General features: G+C 42.6%; 1 protein-coding gene across 3 annotated transcripts in view; it reads left to right on the forward strand.

Moving 5' to 3' along the window:
* HTR2C (5-hydroxytryptamine receptor 2C) overlaps positions 1 to 22,207 on the forward strand; it is a 217,877-nt gene that overhangs the window by 81,245 nt on the left and 114,425 nt on the right. The gene's annotated exons all lie outside the window — the stretch shown is intronic.

The raw sequence follows: 22,207 nt of genomic DNA on the forward strand, positions 1-22,207 counted from the left end.
ATAAAATCCGGCCGTAATTAAAAATGTAAAAGCCGCTTATGTTTTTAGGCCAAAGTTATTAGAGGAAGGTATCAACCTACCAATATTAATACCCCAGTCTCAGCTGGGAGGCTGTTATCATGATGAAAGTGCCTGATAATGGCCCAGTTACTGAATATTTTATTGCAGATAACTTCTGCTTGTGTTTGCCTCTCATCTATGTGCACACCAGAAGCTGTCCACAGCAGCCTGCCTCTCACGTGCTCTGTGGGCATCCTGGGTTTTTCACATTTCGGGAAAACTCTTTGTTTTTTGAGAGCTAATCTAGCAATACTGTAAAAGCAAGAAGAGTTTGTGACAGACTGTTCAGGGCACAAGGGCTGTGGGAATCACCTCTGTAAGAGGATTGAGGCATATTCCAGTCTTCAACATCTGCATCTTAAGCCATCTTTTCATAATGAATACTCCCTTATCAAATATCCTCTCTGTGTTTGTAGTTTCCATCAAACCCCTGTGTGCATAAAGAAAAATGGCAAACTGGAACAGCTCTCAGCCATCCCATTTTTCATGCCATGTGCCAGCTTAGAGGCATGCAGTTGTCTGTGTATTCAGTTTGCAAGCCTGCTTTGTCACTCTTTGAGTAGAGCACTTTTTAATTACCTCTTTGTAATTAAATCAATTGAGGGGCTAGAGTCACCTATTATTGTTTTTACTCCAAAGATTGAAACTTTCTTTGACCTTTGATTTCTTCAAATGGAAGGTGTTTCATTTTGTCTCTGGTGCTTTGAATGAAATGAGTTTTCTGTGAAGGAAAGGATGCTGAAATACTTATTCCCTGATGGAGGATTTAGATGAAAAATTATGGACCTGCATGTCCTCAAACTGCATTATTCAGAATCTCCTCCACCTAGACCGTGCTCAACTTTGCAGACTCAAACATCCTTCACCTGACAGTCTGTGGCATTTGGTCCTCTGATGGTAAATGAGCTTTGCATCTGAAGCAGTGAATGAAATCATTTAGAGCATCAGTGCTAAACTGCAAAAGGGATGAAAACAAATTACCTCCCAAATGTCCATTTACTACAGCAAGTTTTCAATGAAGAAAAAGCTCTTTCTGATGTTCCTTTCTGGTTTAGGTATGTTTTTTGATGGTTTTTCTTTTTTCTCCTTCCTTGGTTTGCTTTCCCAGTCCCTTTTCATGGAGATATTTTGATCTTTCCTTTCTAATGGCATATTTGTGATCTTTGTTTTCCTCTAAATGGCCCCATGTAATTTAGGCTTCACTTTTCTGGTGTGTCAGAAGCAGTGCTGAATTTCTGATTTGGGGCAGCTTTCAGTTCTCCATCCAGTGTTTCTGGTGTCCCAGGCAGGTGCTGAGGTTCTGATTTGTGTTTCCCTTGGCTCCTTTTCCTCTTGCTCTGTGCTGGGGTTCGGCTGCTCGTGCTCAGCCTGGCAGTGATGTTACATTCTGGGGTGCCTGATGGCAGCACCAGCTGCTAGTCCAAGTTATTTCAAAATGTTTATTTACATAAAATAAATTTAGTCTCTAGGTTGCGCTGAGGAATTCTCTGTATCTCTAGTCTGTTCTAGCAAGAAAGATGCTGTGCCAGAAAAAAGAGATTTCATAAGAGGCAGCATTAAAGAACTACATGTTTTTACTGCTGTGCACAGCTGAGGAATTCCAAATTTAGTATTGTCTGCATGTGGTGGAAAAATACAAACTCGGGGAAAAAAGGACTAAAAAAAGAGAAATGCAAAGATTCAGCAGAGTGTTCCTTCATGTGTTTCCACTGTAGAAGTCTTGAACCTCAGTGAAGTGCTGATTTTTCCACTGCTAACACGCTTGCAGCTCTGCTGGGTGCAGTATGAAATTTGTTTCTTGCTGTCAACAGCCTTGCTCAACTCTTGTTTTTTGGAGCAGGAGCCTTTCACATGTGCAGGGCTGGTGGAGGGGAATGAGTGATGGGGACGGAAGCCTGGAATACAGAGAGAACGTGAAACTTTGCCTGCAGCCCTAAATAACCAGTAAAGAACAGCACTGCAAACCTCTACCTTTCACGTGTTTGGGTCCCCTTCCCTAAAGCTGAATATGCAGCAGGAATCTGAGCCACCAAGCTCTATTATCAGCCTAAATCCCTTCTGCCAGGGAGCAAGAGGTGCTGCCTGTGCCCTGCAGCTGCTGGGGCAGGCTCAGCTCAGGGGCAGCAGCAGGGTCTCACTGTCTGCTGTGCCCTGGCTGCTCTGCTGCTGCCTCTGCAGAGAGGGGGCTGCTTCACCTGCCCAGGTTTGCCATGCCCAGAGCTTTGTGAGTGTGCCTGCTGTTGGGAGCCCTTCATTCTGCACCCTTCTAATTGTTTTCTCTTGCTGGAGAGCAGCTGGATGGGGAGCACTGAGCAGAGGAAGGTGGGTGTGTGTAAGGAGTGTTTGGTGTGTGTGGTGCTGGTTCCTGCCCTGCTGGTCTTTGAGAAGCAGTGGAGTGGTGTGGTGGTGTGCTGGGAGGAGGGGATGTGTTTCACCTTTATAATGCTGGACATCTCTTTTGACAAAGCCAAGCTCTGGAGTAGATATAGAATCATAGAAGCATTTAGGGTGGAAAGCTGCTTTAAGATCATCGAGTCCACTAAACCTTCATTCTGCAGCACTTGCTGAGCAGTAGCTCCTACCTCAGGTACTGCAAAGCCCCACTCTGCTGCTGAGTCCTGTCTGCAGCCAAAGGAGCATCTGCAGGTGCAGGCTGTGCCCAGGGGAACGTTCCTGGCTTTTGTTCCACCTCCCTGCCCTGCAGGTTGGAGGGTGTAAAGAAATGACCTGTCTCTGGGCAGCTGCTGAGGCTGACCTGGTCTAGAAATTCTCATCTCCCCAGGAGTGTCTCTGGGCAATGTGGGCCCCTTTCCTTTAGGAAAAGGAGATTTAGGATTAGAAGAGACCGGAGATGCTTTTGAAGGCTGAGGGACGGGGTCTGGGGAGAAGGTGGCTTCCAGGGCACATTCCTGCAGCTCTGCATTTGTTTCATTCTTGTTGATAAATTGTTTTCAGATAGTTTGTAATTATTTTCTGTATTTTCCTTACAGAACATTTTCTTCCCTCTCTTTTCCCCTTGTTCCATCATTTCCTTCTCACTCTTATTGGATTATGCTTTGCAGGGGAAATGTTGTGGAAGAGCTACAAGATATTTTCGTTTTGAGCTTTTTCCTATCCATCAATTAGAAAAGCTGTAGGGCTTTTTAATTACTCTGTCAATGAGGAACAAAGTTCCTTTTGTGTTTTTTTGTCATGCTTCCTTGAACAACTTTAAAATTGTAATAGTCCAACTTTGACTGTGGGCTTTTTTGCATTAAGCTGATAATGTGGATTTGAAGTTGCATAGGTATAGCCCCAAAGGCTGTGCACAAATGACTTCACTGCTATTGATGAGCATTAAAACAGACAAAAACACTGACACTGAGATTTACGTGTTGAAAAAGGACAGAACACAAATAATTTAAATATTTTTCTCATGTTTGAGTAAATTTGTGGTGTCTGATTGAGCTGGTTAGCAAAATAAAGACAGATGGCAATGAATTCATTCCAACACGTTTTCATTCCAGTGCAGCTATTCCGACTTCTTACAGCCCCTGTGAAAATTATTTTCTTGTTTAAATTTCCCTTGCTGCTGCTGTCCACACCCTGTCCAGGGAATTCAGAGGTAGTGTGACAGAATATGCATGGAGAGTGATTTTTATTTGCAAAGTAAAAATTAAAGTAACTGAATGAGGAGCTGCCTTAACCAGATACTCAGTGGTACAGTAAGAATTTTACTTCTTCTCCTTTAAAGTTCATATAAAAAGTTTAGCAGGATTAGAACAGAGTTCATAATTGAATTTTAGTCAAGCACTTTTCAAATTTTGAAGATGACACAGTAATTTTGAGTCCTGTCTTCATTCGGAGAGTGAGAACATTGCTATTAACATAAGACATGGGCAGCAAGAGCAGGCACTGCACCTGGCCTGTGCATCCCCAGCAGCCCAGCTGCTTGTCTGGGCGCTGCAGGGTGATGGGACCATTGTTTCTGTGGGTGGAATGCTCAGAAAATATCTTCTGATGGAAAGTTTAAACAGTTTATAGGCCCCAGCAGAAAAAGGGGAGAGAAAATGCCCTGCAAGGACTGTAAACACCTGTAATTGATGCTCCAATGACTGCAGTGTCTTCTTGAAGCTTCTGTCTTAAATAAATATAATCTTTAATGTTTTTATCTTAATGCAATAGTTATTTTATCTAGTAATTTCATCTATGGCTTTAAAAGAGTACTTGAATTTTCAAGGTTGCACTGACCAGTCAGCATCTTGCCTCATTCCTTTGGCATATTTCAAATGTGCCCATTGTCTTGGTACTTTCCCTATGCAGAAGCTACTGAAGTCAAAGGATATTGCTGGATATTGCACTCAAGGTCTGTGTGAAAAAATGTGCAAAAACCCACAAGAGTAAAGCAGTATTCACTGTAGTATAAATTGTTGGGGGGGTTATGAGACATCTGCACAATATTTGCAGAACTGCTCAATTGGTTTGGTTCTTCTATGTCAGATTTGCTACGGAATTCATAGATATGAGGAAACATATGTCTTGAATATAGATTATTCTTGTTTTCCTTTGCTGTTGAGCCTCTCAACAGTGTGAAGTGTGGATGTGCTCTGCCATTTTCCCTCCCAGGCCACTTCTCTGCCCCCGTGCCTGCTGTGGATGTGTGAATGGTCAGAGTGAGGAGGGGACAGGTCGAGCTCAGCACTGCTCACCTTTCCCTCCCTCCTGTGCTCCTGGGGATGCTGTCCTGTCTCCTGCTGACAGCAACTGCCAGCCCCTGCCAGGGCAGAATCCCCACAAGGTATAGGAACACTGTCTTTGTAGGGCTGCTCACGACCAGGGTAGTGCCCTGTGCCCATCATAAAGCCTTGGGGCTGGGAGTGAGGAGGTGTTAAAGGAGAAGGATTTTATCTGTCTGTGCTAGCAGCCTCCTGCAGCTCAGGGAGGCTGAAATCCTGGCAGCCTCTCTTCTGTTAGTGCTTGTTCCTCCCTGGCAGAGCTCTGGGAGTGCCTGGGATTGCTGGCCTGGCCTGCCACAGTCACAAAGCAGGGCTCAGACTGCTCTTGAGTGAAGCTGGCTGTGGGATCCTGGTCAGAAGGCTCCAAGTGAGGCAGCTGCAAAATCTAACATGTTCTGTCTCTGAATTGACACCATGTCCATTAATGGAAATGTTTTCTCCATAGATGTAATAGACCAAACAAAAAGAAAGGCACAAATAGTGACGTTAAATGCTGCCTGCTAAAAATGTAGTGCTGCTCTGTGCTGGAGGTGGTGAGAGGACCAGAAGTACTTTGATAGAAGGAAAGAGGTGGAAATTTGAGGGAGGAAAAAAAAAAAGCAAGGGCTTGTGCATATGCATCATTCTGTGGAGAAGAGGGTAGGAGGGAATATATTGACATCTGTAGATACAAGCTCGGATTACAAAGAGCCAAGAGAATCATGCTTAGGCTCCAGCAAGTATTTTGGGAGAGAGGAACAAAGTAATGGCAGTTCAGGGTGAGTCCATGCAGCAGCGCTGTCCATGTGGATTTCCCCATGGATAGTGCAGGAAAAGCCCCTGGATACCTCCTTGGGGATGGGGACAGCCAGAAGTTCCAGCCCTACCTCTGTCTCGTTCTGCTAATCTGGAAATCAGCCTGGTTCTCCAAATGAAGCCGTCAGGGTGGCCAGGAATTAGAAACCACCAATAAACCCTAATCTAAGGCACTGCCAAGCCTTGCAGGGGTGGTGAGTTTGTCACCTCTAAACCTATTTTAGACGGAAGAGCTGTTTTTGTGTGGGAATATGAGGGGCTGTTGCTGCCCTGAAGGCTCTGTTGCAGGGCTGGTTTGTTGGCTGTGCGTGGGGTCTGTCCTGAGGGCAGTCTGTCCAGCTGTGTGGCTCCTGACCAGGCATCCCTCCTCACACTGACACCAAGCACAGCCTGCTCAGGGTGCAGCTGTGCCCAGGGCTGTGAGCTGCCATGGGAGAACAGCACAGTGATGGCAGGCTGGAAATGTGCTCCCTGCTTCTCTGGAGAGCACTGCTGGGGCTCAGCAGTGCCAACGCTCTTAGCTCTGACAAACCTAAGGACCTGGCTCTTATTACAAGCCTATGGATGAAGTGAGTTTTTCATTTTTATTCCTTTTTTTTTTTTTTGACTGCCACCAAAATGCCAAGCAGTTAAAGGGAGTGTGCTGTATCCTTCGTGTCTGTCACATATTTTAGTATTTTCTGTGGAGCTGTAGCACGCTCAGCATGTGGTGTAGGCTCATTCAGCCCCATCTCTACTGCATTTCCTACAGTGAAATAGTGAGATGCTATCGTTCCCTATTTCTCTCTCTCTTCTATCCCTTCCTGTGTTCCTGAATTGCTTTCCATTCCAGATACCCATTCTTGGGAACTTTTGAGAAAAGCCTTTCACAGAGGCATGTGTCCTGTATTTTGGTTGGAATTTATTTAGCTCATCACAGCCTGCCTTGTTCATGGGAAGAATTTGTGTTGCCAGGTCCCAAGCACTGACAGCATGAGAGAACATTTTCACAGGATAGAGATAGAAGTGTGTCTGTGGCAAATAAAGCCTGCATTAGACTTGTTCATGTCCTGAACAGGGTAAGAGAGTCACATTTCATCATGTGAAGGTAACCAAACCACGTGCTCAGGCAATAGCACCAACCAGGGGATCAAGCAGCTCCCGTTGCACTCTGTCACTGCCATGCTGCTCTTACCTGACATTTGTCCTCTCAAAGCTCATCTGGGGCTGCCAAAAGGTGCCACACTCATGATTCTCTTGCTGCAGGTGGTTCTGATTCCTGTGTCTCTTTGCTAATTGTCATTTTTGTAAATGGAGTGAAGGCTCTCAAGTCGTTTAAGCGTGGCCTTTGAAGTGTCATTGCTAATTTATTCTCCCACAATCACTGACTGTGGAGAGACTTGGCCATGTGTTCTTTTAACCCACTTATTATGTAAGTTCACAGATCATGACATTTCTAGCTTTCTTTGAATACCATCTGCTTTTAGGGCAGTTTAGTGTTAATGTAAAGCTCCAGAGCTGCTATTGCCCTGGTTTGTGTGACTGTGTTCTGACATTGAGTTAGTCCAAGAAATCTTCTTACTGTTTCTTCTGGGGAGAAACATCAGGTATTTCAAAGTATCTCACCTGTGCTGCATTATTCCCCTCACAAAGGCTGTGTTAGCTCAGTGGAGTGCCTGAGTGTTTACCTGGAACATGGGGAAGGTTTCAGAGAAGCACGGCCTTGCTGTGGGCACATTTCTCAGTGGAAGTGCTTTCACACTGAACAGCAAAGAGAGACAAGAACTTTGTCCGAGGGCCAAATGTGTGATTCATACCTTTAAGGTGAAGCTGGGGGCTTCATGCCATCATCTCATGTCTGAGAATGAGCTTATGCTTCTGCTCTGGACACATGATTTAGGGTTTTTTCCTGGCCTGTTCTTTGACCTGCTGGCCAAAGGTTCCTGATGCTGCTGAGGGTTGATGGGTGTGCACAGAGAAGAAGCCCCAGAGCTGCTGTGTCACCCTTGGGTGGCTGTGGCCCTTGAGGATGGTAAGAACTAAAGCCAGAATTTGTGCCTGAGAAGGTTTGCTTTTGGCTTCATTTCTTCCTCTCCCAATCTTTCTATTTTGGATTGTTTGAGGGGGTGGGCTGGAGCACGAGGGGAATTGGGAAATGTCTGATTAGAAGTGTGATTTCAGAATATTACATGTGATAAAAGTAAAGGTTGGGGGATACAAATGTAAAGGGTGCAAAAGTATATCCTGCTGAGCTGCTTGTATAGGAGAGAGCCTGTAAAGGGTGGTGCTCAAGATCTTGGGTCTTGAGCCACTTTTGAAGACATGAAATCTTCTTGGTACCTTAAGAAAGCAAAGCAAATATTTTTTTTAGTACCCAATTATTGGAGCTGAGGGAAGCTCTACAAAATTTGCCATCACAGGCATGTTTTCAATGAAATTTCACATTTTCATAGGTGGATGTCTCTGAGAAATCTTATTTTTCTTCATATTAATGCAATTCTGAAGTGGAACAGACAAAAGAGTATTTTTGTAGAAATGCTTTCAAAAATACTGCTCAGTGTCTGGACCAGATCGATGTAACAGTTGCTAGGAGCAAAAAATGAGTGTGGCACTTCAGAATCTGACTTGATGTGTGGGAACTAATTTTTATTTAGCAAAAATAAGATCACATGGATGCACAGATATTTTCTTTGCTTTTTCCCCCCAGTTCACCTTGCCAACTTGGGCTGAAATTAGAACCATGTAAGTCGCTAAATAGCTTCAAGAAACCCTGGTTTTTAATAGCTCTGACTTAGCAACCTAGAATTAAAGTTCATGGGTATCAGATGGCATCTCAATTATTGAGGATACTTATTTTTGTTTTTCTTCAGCAAAACTAAACTTCCATTTTTCAGGGCAGCCTGTTGCTCCCACTTGAGTGTGTTATTTTTGCTGGCTGGTGCTTGCCTGGCTAGCAGCCTTTTCAGCAGTTTGCTGTTCTGTTTTCCCTGTGAGGTAACCACTTACCTTTGCCCCAAAGTGTGTTCATTGACTGCTCTGAACTCCATGATTAAAATCACAGAACGTGCAAACTGTTTATTCTTTATGACCAGATGTGGTATTGAGCACTCACACTTTCCTTGTGCATGTCAGAACATGTAATTTTCTTATTATGGATTGTTTAATTAACCATGGTAATTGTTTCTCTGAGTTTGTAACAGGCATTGTGTTTCAAATTCTTCTGGAGAAGAGATGTTGCTTGCTTGGAGGATCATATTTTTTTGTGGGGGTTTGTAATGAGTGTGACTGCATGGGGGAGGCCCTGCTTTCCTCTTGATTCTGTGAGGGGTTTTGCTTCCAGGCTTGCCAGAGGGTGGGTGGAGATGGTGCTGGGCACAGCACCACTGAGGAATAATGTGCTGGCAAAGTCCTTGGGTCTGCTCTCTCTGTAGGTAGGGGCTGCAGACCCACGTGGCAGCAAAGGTGCAAAGTCATTGCTGTCTTAAATCCCACAAATCCACCTGAGAATGGTCACAAAGGAATTATAAGGTGGCTGGAGCCCAACTGGAGAGCTCCTGCACCAGTGCACACAGCAAGGGCAACAAACAGGAGGCTGAGGGAGCCACTGTGGGGCAGCAAAATGTGGAACTCTGGATAAAAATGGAGTTTATGGTTTCTGGAGGAAGAGGTGTGCAAATCAGGGGACTGCAAAGATGTCATGTTCATGCAGGGAGAAAATTAGAAGGGTCAAAACCAACCAGAACCGAATCTGGTGCTATTGCTGTAAAAAACCTTAAAATATTTCTGTAATTACATCAGTGACAAAAGGAGGGCTATGGACAATCTCCACTTTTACTGGAGGCAAGAAGAAAAGTGACAAAGGCTGAGGAAAAGGCTGAGGTGCTTCATGCCCTCTTTGCCTCAGTCTTTAATGGTTCTGTGGGTGCCCAGCCCCAGAAGAGGAGTGGGAAGAGAGAGAGGGGAGCAGAATGAGCCCCTCAGTCTGAGGTCAGTGACTGCTCCACTCAGCCATGCACCAGTGTCTGGGGCTGGGGGGGATCCCAGGGCACTGGAGGAGCTCCCTGAGCCCCTGTCCATCCCTCCATCCCTGCCAGCTGTGCTGCCAGCTGGGAGCTGCCCCTTGGCTGGAAGGGAGCAGCTCTATGCCCACCTACAGGGAGGGCACCTTTGTAAGAGGGGTTTTCTGTGAGATGGTGAAGATTTTCTGTGTGATCCCAGTTCTGGTTTTCCCTCAGTAGTGATTCCTAGCTGCTGATCTTTGTTGTTTAGCTCCACTGCTGTGCCTCAGGGGTTTGTATGAGTGGGCTCCTCACATCTGTGCACTAAAGCTCAGAGCAGCAGAGGTGATTTCCAGAGCTGCAGCAGTGCAGCGGGATCCCAGAGAGGAAATTCTGGCCCTTTAGGATTACACTGGGACTGTTTATCCCAAGCCCACTACAGGAGTGAGTGCTGAGGGCTGCATATGTTGAACTGTGCCCAAATTACAACTTTTTGGCGGAGGATCCCCTCTAGCTGGCAGTGTTGCAAGTGCAGTAAGTTCATATCCCTTCAGGATTCATTGTCACTATAGGACACGAAAGAACACAAGCGCACATCGCTGTTCTCACGGTGAAGAAAAAAAAAGAAGTTAATTTTCTGACTCCAACATTTATAGTTTTCCAAAAGTGACAGTGGATTGGAGGGTGACAGTGCCACCTCTCCAATGACACTGGACAACCAACAGTCTATCAACTTTCTTCACAAAAGAATGCAAAACAATGAGTTATTTACAGAAAGTATGTGAGAAAGTTCACTACAAGAATGTCAACATCAGAAGGCTTAGAAAATCTTAAGGGTGACAATTCATTCTTCCTTCTGGACCAAGCAAACCAAGTGTCCACAGCCTCTTGTTACACTCAGAGCAGCACCCTTCACTACTTAGTTCAGACTCTCCAGGAGCTCCAGAATCTGCATCATTAAAAAGATGCTTTGCAAGCTAAAGATTTGTTAGAAATAGAAATCTTCCTTCTAACATATTCACAGGGTTAAAGAATTAGATTTTACTTTTACAAATCAAAGATGAAAATTCAGTTTTCAGAATTTTGAGATGAATGCAGTGAGCCTTTGCGCAGAAGTGAAGTGTTTGGGTTCTCCTGAGTAAGATGAGAAGCCTGGCTAGGGCACCAGTGGTAATTGATAAAGTGATTCAGCACTGCTTTAGCATTTATTTCCATAATGCTTTTTGTGTACAAAGATCTGGGTTCTGTTTTGCCCAAGTGGGGTGTGGAAAAACCCTGTTTTGTGCATTTCGTTTCACTGTATCACTGAACCCACTCAGAGCAAGAGTGAGGGCACAAAATGAGGTTTCAGGCGCGTCCTGCAGATGCATTGACAGCTTTTAAATTCCTTGTTCCCACAAGTCTTTGTTTTTCCTCATGTTGAACTGTCTGGTGGTGTCTCCTGCTATGATGCCTCAGTAAAATAACTTGCTTCTGTGTATTTCAGGCATGTTTAAATATTGTGGGTTTGCATTGAAATCCTTTATAAAGCTTTCAGTTCCACAGGGACTTACACTGGTGAGACCTGTATAAGCTCACAGCTTTTGTAGCTCTAATCTTGTTAGTTAAAAGGTGGCATGCTGATAGTTTCATTTCACAGTTGAATTTTTTTAATTATCTCTGAAGCTGGATTTTGGCTTCTCAATTTTGGCCATGAGGTAGCATAACCTACAACACAGTATGGAGAAAGAAACCTCAAATTGAATGTGCTTCAGGTAGTTTTTTAGCTCTGAATCTATATTTGTCCGCCCAAGAAAGTTTTAACTTGACCCAAGGAAAAAAGAACAAATCAATAAATCCAATGGGGGTTTGCAATGTAGAATATGATTTATTAAGTCTGTAATCACAAAAATCTGTTATATGCTGCTGCCACTGGGGCAATAAAAGAGCTGAATAGTTAAACACCACTTGGTTAAAATGTTTTGTGTTTTCGTTCCACTGTAGGTAAAGGATGATATTGAAATTGATATTGAACTAAAATATCCAACCAAAAATTTTTGTGGGTTCTTAAAATACACATCCATCCATCAACATGTGTATATATTTTTATTTAAATATATGAGATATATATAAGTATGTATTTATTGTGCCAGTATGAATGCAGTGTTCCCTTTATATCTATCCCTGGGGAATTCCTCAAGGACAAACCTGATCTCCTGGAAATTCAGGACTCCACTCACTCTATTTGAGGTACTCTTACCTTCAGCCAAATGCTTAATGCTTCCATTCACAGGTTAGCCCTCAGCAGGACTAAAAGGCTTTTAATTTGACTAATTAGTTTTGACATCTAAGAACTAGATCATCTTGCAACATTGGAAAATTTCTGTTCTCATTTGTGTCTTCCTTAGATAGAAAGAAAATGTTATTTTTCAATTCCGTCTCCTTAGCCAGGTTGGTCATTCTCCAGAAATTCCTTCTTGACTTGGAATGACCCTGGAATTCAATGCTCCTCATGATTGAGAATGACTTCTTGTGTTTCTGGGCACATTAAATATGGTGTGTGAGTGTTCTGCCTGGGAATGATCTGCTGCCAGGCACATTGGGTTATCACAAATCACAGAGGGGAGCACGCTTTTGGATGGCAAGCTGTGTAGGAATTTTCCACCATGTCTGTATGCTTTGAACCAAGTTTTCAAAAAGTTCAATAAATGGCTTTCCATGGCATATGTTGCTTTAGAAGACCAGAGATTTTCCAGAGTGTGTCGTGTGTTCCCTTTAGTGTTTAATGCCTGTGCACTGTTTGGGGTTGAGTGCAGAGTTCAAGCTATTGAATAAATGAGGAGTTGAAAGCTCAGAAGCAGCTTCGATTTGCTTTTCTGGCTGATCTGAAATGCAGAATACGTAATCTTGTGGCTTTACATGCACTTTGTCTGATTTTCAGCTCCAGGACTGAAGCCCTTGCAGCTCTCCAAGCTGCTTCCACCACTTTGCCATCACTGGGCAGGTTCTTGAAACCTTCTCAGCTGCCAAAGGCTGTGCCTGGGTGCTCCTGTGCAGATTCACCCCTGCCTCTCTGCACTACACTTCAGAAAGAGCACATTTAGTTAAAGTCCCAGCCCTGGGTTTCAAAAACCCCACCTTTTACCCAGCCAAGGGTTTCAAAAAAAAGCCCCTTTTTTTGCTAAAATTAGATGAAGAAACACTGCCATTGTTTTTCCTTCAGGATGCAAGGAAGTCTTATTCTAGGTGCTATATATATTTATATAGATATTTATCATATCATTAGCTATATATATAACGGAGCTGTTCATGGATGTGGTATATGCCATTCCAGAAAAGATGGCTCAGACTGTGATCTCTGGAAATGGCTGGTAACCATGATTTATTATCACACCATCTAATTCTGAATGTTATGAATTTTTTGAAGATATAGATCATATGGTTAGGTTAAGACATAGGTCATTAGATTGAATGTGTGGGTGAGAGAACATTGTTGAACATACAATGAGAGCAAGGCCATATTTCTAAACTGTTGGTGAGGATGTTGTTGTTTTTTTGGGTTTTATTTTGTGTTGTTTTTGCCAAATTCTAGGATACTGCTGCTGGCTTTTAGGAGTATCTTCACAGAACAGCAATGTGACTTTACAGAGATAAATGTTACTTTTAGATTTCCTTGGAAGAAAAGCTGAAATAAAAAAAAAAATCTGCAGTGAAATAACAACTTGTTCTCTTTGCTATTCTTCTGCCTGCTCTTTGTCATGTCTCTCCTTTTTTCCCCCTGACTTAATGTCCCACTTACACAGTGTGCTGCAGGGGAAGTACTTGAGCAGCAAATGAACTGGGTAGGCAGAAGTTTGATTTTTTTCTAGATGTTTATTGCCTTACACCCTACTGGCACTTGACAGCTCGGACTCTCCAAACTCATGAAAGCCATGGCAGTTGCATTTTCAAATCTATTTTTACTGAAATGCTGTTTTGCTCCTTATTGTCAGTGTCAAGCAGGCTTAGGCAAAGTGGGCTGAGAACTGAGTCTGCTCTGGTTCACAGACTGCCAAGCTGGGTGCAAGGAGTCAGTAAATAACAATTTCACCTATTAGTTAAACCAGCTTTTGAAGAATTGTGACTCTGCTCTGATTGGTGGGGAGATAATGGGCTGCATAAATAATACTGGGGAAAGGGTAATGATTTTAAGATGGCCAGTAATGAGGAGAAATGAAGTAAACATCAGCACTATGTAGTGCCTGTCATTTGGGATTATGACTAAAGGGGCAGTTTAATATTCAATAGAACTGAAATCCAAAATGTTTTGTAGAAAATCTGGGGAAAATGGCTTTTTGGCAGTTCTTGTAAAAGCTGGAAGGTGAACCATGCCCTCTGCTATTCCTGATACCTTGTCTGCTGACAGAAGTGTTCAGCTCTTGCCTTCCTTGTCACCAGTTGTGAGATTTTGTTTTTAGTCTCTTCTCCAGTTTCGAGGAGAGAACATAAAAATTCTTTCATATTTAGTTTGCACAAATCTGGTGGTTTCTGGAGTAGTCTGGGGGATCTGACCTTGCAGCTTGGCAACATTTGGATGCAGTTTTGTAATCTGTTAATCACCATTCTGACCAGGTGAACAATGAACATTTTTAAAGTATTTCTGAGTCACTGTCAATTATCCTGATTATTTTAAGATTTTTGTGTGTGTTTGCTCCTGCCTCGGTCTATCACTGAAAATAATTTATTATCTTGTCATTCTAATATTCAGAAAGAAGTGTTCTGTTCTGTCAGTTATCTTGGAAGGTTTCTTGGCTCTGGTTTTAATTTATATATTGTTTAGAGTTCCAAGATATTTTCATCTTGGAATTTTTTCAGTTATCTCTGAAAACACGTGGCTTTTCCCATCTCCTGGAGAGCCATTTCAAAATGCACAGCACGTAAGAACTCCTGCACACTGAACATAGTCTTGTAGGGTGTGTTTCTCACTGCAGTCACTCATAACTGGTTAAATGGCAAGCCCTGGAGAATTCCTCAATTATTCCTAAGGAGTTCTAAACATCATTGATATGTACAGTGTTAATGACTTATTTCTGCTTCTGAATATTTAAGAAAATGCCATCTTGTGGCTTACAGGACCTTGCTTTGACAACTGAAATTGAAATGTGTTCAATACAGAGTTCTTGTTTTCAATCCCAAGCTTAAATTTTTTTAAATTTGTTTTTCTGTTACTCATCTTCTGGATCAGGGCAATTAAATGCAAACTCATATGTGGAATTCTCTGGGAGGATTTCTGGACAACTGGTGTGGAGTCTGTGAGCATACCTGTAGCTAGCACTGGCTGTGGCCTCCTCTGGATTAATGTCCATAAAATGCTTCAGCAACTTGAGCTGTGTGGAAAAGAGGATGTTCTGTTCACTTGTAAGGTGATTTGAAGGGAGTTCCAATAACATAGTTTTTTATTTTTTTTACCTGATGCTGATATGTCCCTTGATCTAAAAGAGTGAACGAACAGTGCTGTATCAAAAGTGACAGATTGTAGTAAATTAGATGACTCTCTAAATGCCAAGGGGAAAAAAAAAAATCAAAGGTATCTAGAGACCTTCCAAGTGCAGCCAAAAAAACTCCTTTGAGATTCAATCCATGAAAGGACAAGCTAATGAATTTAGGGCTTGTAATCCAGGATAAATAAATCAGAGCTGAGAGGGGGAAGGCTAGTAAAGCTCTGGGAGATGTAAGGGTAATAAAGGACTGACAAATAGGCATGACTGTGTGACATGATGAAGCAGCAGAAATGACAACTATAATAATGTGTCAGTGCTGAGTCCTGGAAGAATGAAGCAGAAACCACTGCTGGCTGTGATAGCAAGGATCTGGAATAGCAATTTTATTCAACATTAGAAAAGCACTAGGGGAGATATGGGGGTTAAGAGCAGCTGTGATTACTCTGGGACAGAGGCATTTCTGGTGTGGGTGTGTGCACAGATAAATGCAGAGCCAAGGGAAATACCTGCAACAGAGAGGAGAGCTCAGGTTAGAGGAGGTAAAACTATGTCGGAAAAAAAGTCAATAAAAAATGAGTTACTTTCCAGAAGGCATTCTAACATTTGGAAATCCTTTCAGAAAGGTGTAAGGGCAGGTGTTCCCTGCCTCAGTGCTGAGCTCTGGAAAACATGCTGCATGATGGGATGCTCCATTTTGATTGTCATTTGGGAGAGGTATTGACTGGATGCTCTCGTGGGACTCTTCAGTCCCAGCCAATGTATCACATAAAAGGCAAGGACGGAACAAGTGTGATGAGTGCTGTGGCAATGGCAGAGAATTTGCTGTTACCATAGATACCTGGGACTGTACATAAGCACTAAACTGTTGTGGCTCTGCTCTGTGTGAAAAGCTGCTGTGGCTTGATTTTCTCCTCATGCAAACCGCTTGGAATATTTGGAAATTGCTATGATAACTTCTCATCCATGTATACCTCTACAATTATCTCATGAAATTAAGGATTGCAGCTGAAAGCAAAATCCCAGAAGAGACAGAGGGCATTCGAGCACTAAAACTAAAAATCAGATTTGCCAGGCACACACAAGTAAAAAATTACTAAAGTAGGCAGCCCTGTACTCTTGAAATTCCCCATGTTTCACATCCTCGTGACAGACAAGTCCCTCCTTTCTCTTAGCCATCAGTATCCTGTTGATGTGGAACTTCTTTTGTAAATAGCTTTGAAATTAGCTAATGAAGAACAGCAGACAAGAGATGATGAGTTCTGTCAAAAAATGCATGTTGTAGCTCTCCTGTTACTCCTCTTCAGAGCAGCCCAAAATTGCTGATTTTCCTGGTGCAGGGTGAGCTGGAGAAAGGTGTCTGATTTAGACACTGAAAACCATTTTTAAAATCTAAACCTTTGTATTTCTGTATTGCCTGTAATCATGGTAGCTTGTCCCCTTGTTCGAGTACGCTTTTGAGGAAAGCGAGCTCTTCCCTTTTCATAGCCATAGCAACGAGCCATTTTTATGGGTGCTCAGACTCAGCTGTCATCTCTTCTGGTCCTAAAGGTGGACCTGAACTTGCACTGGAAGTCACCTTGCTGTCAGTCAGCCCATTTGGTGACAATATCTCTCTCTCCTCTCCACAGGTCATTGCTTTTTATCCCTTTTATGTCCTCAGAGACAGCTGCTAATGAGTGGTGATCCTGTATGATTATCCTCCTTTTCAAGGTGCATGCTTTGAAAACTCTGCTGTTAGAAGATAATAGAGCAGAGTAGAATGGAATATCATATCCTGAGCTGGAAGGAATCCATAGGGATCATCAAAATCCATCTGCTTGCCCTGCACGGGACAGCCCCAGGAGTGCCACCATGTGTCCCAGGGCATTGTCCAGGTTATTCAGCTCTGCCAGAGCTGCTGTGAGCACTGCCCTGGGAGCTGTTCCAGTGTTCCCACCCTCTGGGGGAAGAACCTGTCCCTAATGCACCGCTAAACCTCCCCTGACACAACTTCAGCCATTCCCTTGGGTATTTCAGCAGCAGGATGTGGGTGCTCATGAGCACAACCTGGAGCTTCATTCTGAGCTGGCTGAGCACAGGGCAGGTGCAAAACTTTCCTTTTCCTGTCCTTTATTTCACTTGCCTGGTTCCTGGAGAAGTGATAATCTGTTATAGTACACTAACTCTTGTTCCAATGAAGAAATTTAAAAAAAAATTACTGGATTTACTATAAGACAAGGCTTTGCTTCTCAGAACACGAATTTTATACTCCTACTCTTCACAGGTTACACAAACAGTACATATTCCCTGACTTTTTCATTATATTCTATTTTCTCCTCAGTCTCCTGGGGCTCCCCTTCAGGAATTCAGAGAGATGCTGAGCTTCTGTCTGTGCTGCTCTGGTGTGAGATGGAGCTCAGCACCAAATTTTCCTTTGGAAAGGCAAGCCTGGTTTGATTTTTTCCTAAACCGCTCCTTGAAGTTTTACTCAACAGTTAATGAACACTGATGCCTTTAACTCAGAGCATGTGGAAGAGAAAAGGGTCTGTGACCTTGTGGTTCCAAGGCATCTATTAGAATGATGAATCTAATTTGTGTTTGTATGTAATAAACGTTGGAATATTCACTCATACTCTATTAAGTTTTGCTATGCACACTATTTTTAGGCTTTTCAAAAGTTTTTGTTAATATTTCTAATGTCTTGTAAAAACAAGTCTTAAGAGGAGAAGGATGGTTATGATGCCTAATCTAATACCTACTCTTAAATAAAGAGCACCAAAGAACAAAACAAAACCCAGTAGTACACAAACTGTGAAGTACAATCTGCTTAAAATTATCACCATTTTGACAAGCTGAAGGGAAACTCATTTGAAAGAAATGCCATCTTCATGGCTGCATTTTGATTAGCTCCCACCTCATGTGAAATGTTGAAAGTTTCTTTCTCCTTCTTCTCTTGATTCAGTATTAGCCCTTCTTTAACAAAAGAACGCGTGACTCTATTCTCCATGACATTTTTGATGACACCTTTGTAATTAATTTTGCCAGGTTTGTGTCAGTTCTTCAACCATTTCATTTTTGCATCTCAGCACCACTTGATTTGCTCTTTTCTACTTCTCAGTCCCATTGGGAAATAGCTGACACATCAAGGAATTTTGCAGAAATTCAGGCACAAATGGTAATTCAAAGCACGACAGTGAAACAAGAAATTGATATTTTCATTGCCAGGGAATACATGATGTCCAGGGTTCCTCAGCCACCATAAATGGGCCTCACTAGGCTGTTTTTTTTGCATGTGCTGGGGCTCAGGTACAGTAATTATCCTTTGCTCATTTGTTCAATTTGGGAGGTGAAACTCCTTTCAGGCTCCCTGAGACAGTTTTCTTTACAGCTATGGATGAAAGGTGATTTATCTCTCCCTGCCCACAACCTGTGGATGGGTGTCTTGGTTTGAAAAGACAGGTGTCTGCTAAGGAAGGCAGGAGCATCCCCTGAAATGTAAAATATAAATCCCCTCCCTCCAAATTACTATCATTTTTAAATTAAGGAGCTCTCAGGCAAAGATATGGGAATAGGAATAACATTTCTGTACTAGGAAAATTAAAAAATACAAATGCAATAGTACAGAAAACCCTATACTGATAGAGTCAGTGCTGGAGATGGGCCTGGGCTCCCTCTGGCAATGCAGGGCAGCAGAAAGCTGCTCCTCTGGCAATGCAGGGCACAAAGGCTGCTGTGGTGTCCCAAACCTCAGACTGTATCCAGGTAGGAATGCTTGGCTCCTCCCCTGGGCGGAGCATCTCCCCATGGGATGCTGGGATTGGATCAGCCCTGCAGGGACACTCAGTGGCCATGGATAGAAGGGATCTCCTGGAGGGAGGGTTGGCTGGGGGAGAGATAAAACTGCCCAAAGAACAGCGGATAACTGCCTCAGCTCTGACAGATGGAAATAGAAGACACACTCCATTTCCAACCTAAGCCAATGAGGCTGAGGGAGATGAGCTGCCCTTGGTCAGTGTGTAACTGAGTTTACTGTCATGTCACTGCTGACTCAGTGCTGCAGTGAAGGAAGAGCATTTCCATCCAGTCATCTCTCAAAATTGTTCATCACATGCTTCAGTTGAGGGAAAAATAGGTCCAACAGAGATGCAGAACTTGTGTCAGAACACTCCTCTTGATGGGCTCCCTGTATTTTATGTTGTTAGGATTTTCAAGAAGACCCTCTAGTCCCTTTTGGAACTTTAAGAAGGGTAGAAAAGAATGAGGTGAGATTTAAGAACTAGCTAGCTAGCAGAGCAGCTACCTTCCATTTACTTCCTGCTCCACAGGCCTCAGAACTGTCAGCTAAACTTAAGAGCTTATAATTTATTTCAGCTGGAAGGTAAGTAATTATATTTTTCGCTGTGCCACCTTTTACTTTGCCTTGTTCTAAGAGACAGAGTTGGCAGATTAAGGGCCTTTTCTTTAATATATGTTCATCAACAAGTCTCTCATCAGTTTCTCTATAATTTTCTCTCTTGCACTGATAGCTCTGAGCATGCATAGCACTCTTGGTGAGCAATGAGGGGACCTAAATCTCTGCAGCATGAGCAGTGCTGAGTCCCTGAGAAGCTCCAAAACTGCTCTGCAGAAATTTGGCCTTTCTAAACCCAGGGGCTGGAGGAGAGCTGGCTGAAAACTGAGCTGACTTGGAGAACAGTCCAATTTCCACTGAAATGTCAGTGTTTTTTCTGAAGGTGTCAAAACATGTACCATGTTTTAAGTATAGGTTTAAGAGGGAGAAGATGATTAGAAATAGAAATTATCTTAGTGTCGACCAAGGACAGGTAGCCCTGATCACCAGTATGTTCAACTCGATTATTTTTCCCATCCTTGTTGGCTGCCTCCCTCCTTTGCCTTGTCCTCTGCTCCTGCTTTGTCCCTGGCATGTTTTCAGGTGTGATTTTGCTGTACATGTATGGGTGGTGTGATCTGTGTATATTTTTTAACTGCCAAATATAACCTGAGAAATGCTCAAGTGTGTTGTGTTTAATTCCAGATTGTGGAATTCCTGGTGTGAAAGCCAGGTCATCCTGCCTAATTTTTATGTCTAAAAAAATATTATCTTTCCATAAATAACAGCTTCTCAAAACTCACTTGTTGAAACCTCAGATAAAAAGAGATCTTCCCAAGTGTGCAAACTGCTGCCATTGATTTGTTTAGCATGTCAGATTTTAATTTTTTTCCCCCTGAAGTTGCTTGGTTTTGTAGCTGAATAATAACTCCAACTGGTTTTAAACTGACACAGGATCATCTTTCTCCATCCTAGGAATGTCTGCTTCTTAACAGTGCTTCCCATTCCTTTGGATACTATGGCAACTGTGTGTGTAATTTTTTGTGTAAACCAGCAAATGAAGCTTAGTATTATGTGAAATATTATGAAAGTTTATATTATGTGAAAAGGGAACAGTTTTTTCACCTGGATCTCTGTGTATTTGGTGCTAGGATTTTGTACCATGAAAACACCCTTTTCCTGGGAAGCAAATAAAGGTGTTTGTCTTCTTCATCTACTGTATTTAAGAAATGTAAGATTTGGAACACCTTTTTATTTTGGCCCAAAATTCCTTGATTTCATTCAGTTGAGGAATGTGTGTCTGTCTTTGGGAACAGTTGTGGCAAATGGGCACTTGGGGCTAATGTGGGCAGGTTAAAGAGGAAGACTGCTTTTAACAGAGATCTGGAATATATATATATAAAAATACGAATTTCTTTTGTGGTACTGTAGATGGTCTTACAAGTCTGTATCTTAAAATTTATTGAGGAAGAAGGTGCAGTGATGTAATTGGATTCACTGCACCTCAGGGGGACATCTATAAAGATCTCCATTGTAGCACGGGAGGCTTGGAGTGCCATGAAAATTTTGTGTGCATTAAAAGGCGCTGTAAATGCTGCAGGAACTCACAGTGGGGAATCTGCCAAAGGCAGAAGCATCGACTGCCCAGCATGGGGCTGCCCTAAGCAGAGGCTTTACTGATTAGAGTGAAAACCCTTCTTTTTTTAGGTGCTTTGACATTGTAAATGGTATGCAGATATAAATAAACTGCCTCGTGTGCTGCTAAAACAGCTTGGAGTGGTGATGGCAAAGGTTTGGGTGTTATGCTAAAGAGATACATTACATGCTGCATCTTTTGGGAATCTGCAGACAAATGGAAATGTTCAAAGGGTGGAAAGAGAGAGAGACAGAATATGTAACTGCTGAGAACAGGCTGAGGGAGCTGTGGGTTTTTTTAGACTAAAAAGGGCTCCTGTGACTTTGCAATATATAAAGGTTTGTTGTGAAGAAAATTTTCATGAATTATTATCTGGCTGTTGCAGAAAATAAGAGAAGTGAATAATGAATTTTGACTTAGGAAATACTCTCAGGCTACAGAGACTGTGAAACATTAGAGCTGGTTGCTTGTGGAAGTCGTGAAATGTGCTTCACTGATTAATTCACTGTGGGTTAAAGCCCAGTTGGATGATTTATAGTAAAGGCAGATAATATATGCTTTTTATCCTGCCTCAGAACAGGGGAAAGGGAAACAGCCACTTGAAGTCACTGTCAGCTCTTTTAACTCATCTCCATCTGCACGTTAAGATGAGGAACAGATATTTACAGAGCTGCTCTAGGCTTAATTAAACTACAGAGGGTATCATTTTCTTGCCCATCTGTGTGAGAGCACCCAAATATGACACCACTGCTGCTCCAGAAAAGCAAGCCAGTGTTAAACTTGGTAGTGAACACAGGACTAAATGCCATTCTGCCAACAGGACAGCTCTAGTCTTATCTGTGATGTCCTACAAAAATAAATCTACCTTTTGTCAATGAATGTTTGAAATAGGTTTCAAGTATGAAGAACCTTACAAGTATATATCAAATTTCTTATCTGAATCAAGGAAGAGGTAAATTGGGCAGGAACATACTTTGGTGTTATTCAGCATTTGGAGACCAAGGCACAGGGTCTCACTGGAAATGTAAATGAGCAGGTCAAGGTGGGAGTGGAACAAAGATTCCAGCTGCAGCCTAGAATTAAACTCCAGATATCCTGAGACTCGATGTGTTTCCATACTTGCTGAAGGAGCTAGATGCTAAAAAGAGATGAACATTTCACTGTGTTAAATTGCATGGAAATTTTGGAATCCCAGAGGAATTTACTCATTTTATCCAGTCCAGATACTGTGGTGTTGGTCCATCTTTTCAGAAACT

This window comes from Zonotrichia albicollis, chromosome 14 (assembly GCF_047830755.1).
Source record: "Zonotrichia albicollis isolate bZonAlb1 chromosome 14, bZonAlb1.hap1, whole genome shotgun sequence".
NCBI classification, from domain to species: domain Eukaryota; kingdom Metazoa; phylum Chordata; class Aves; order Passeriformes; family Passerellidae; genus Zonotrichia; species Zonotrichia albicollis.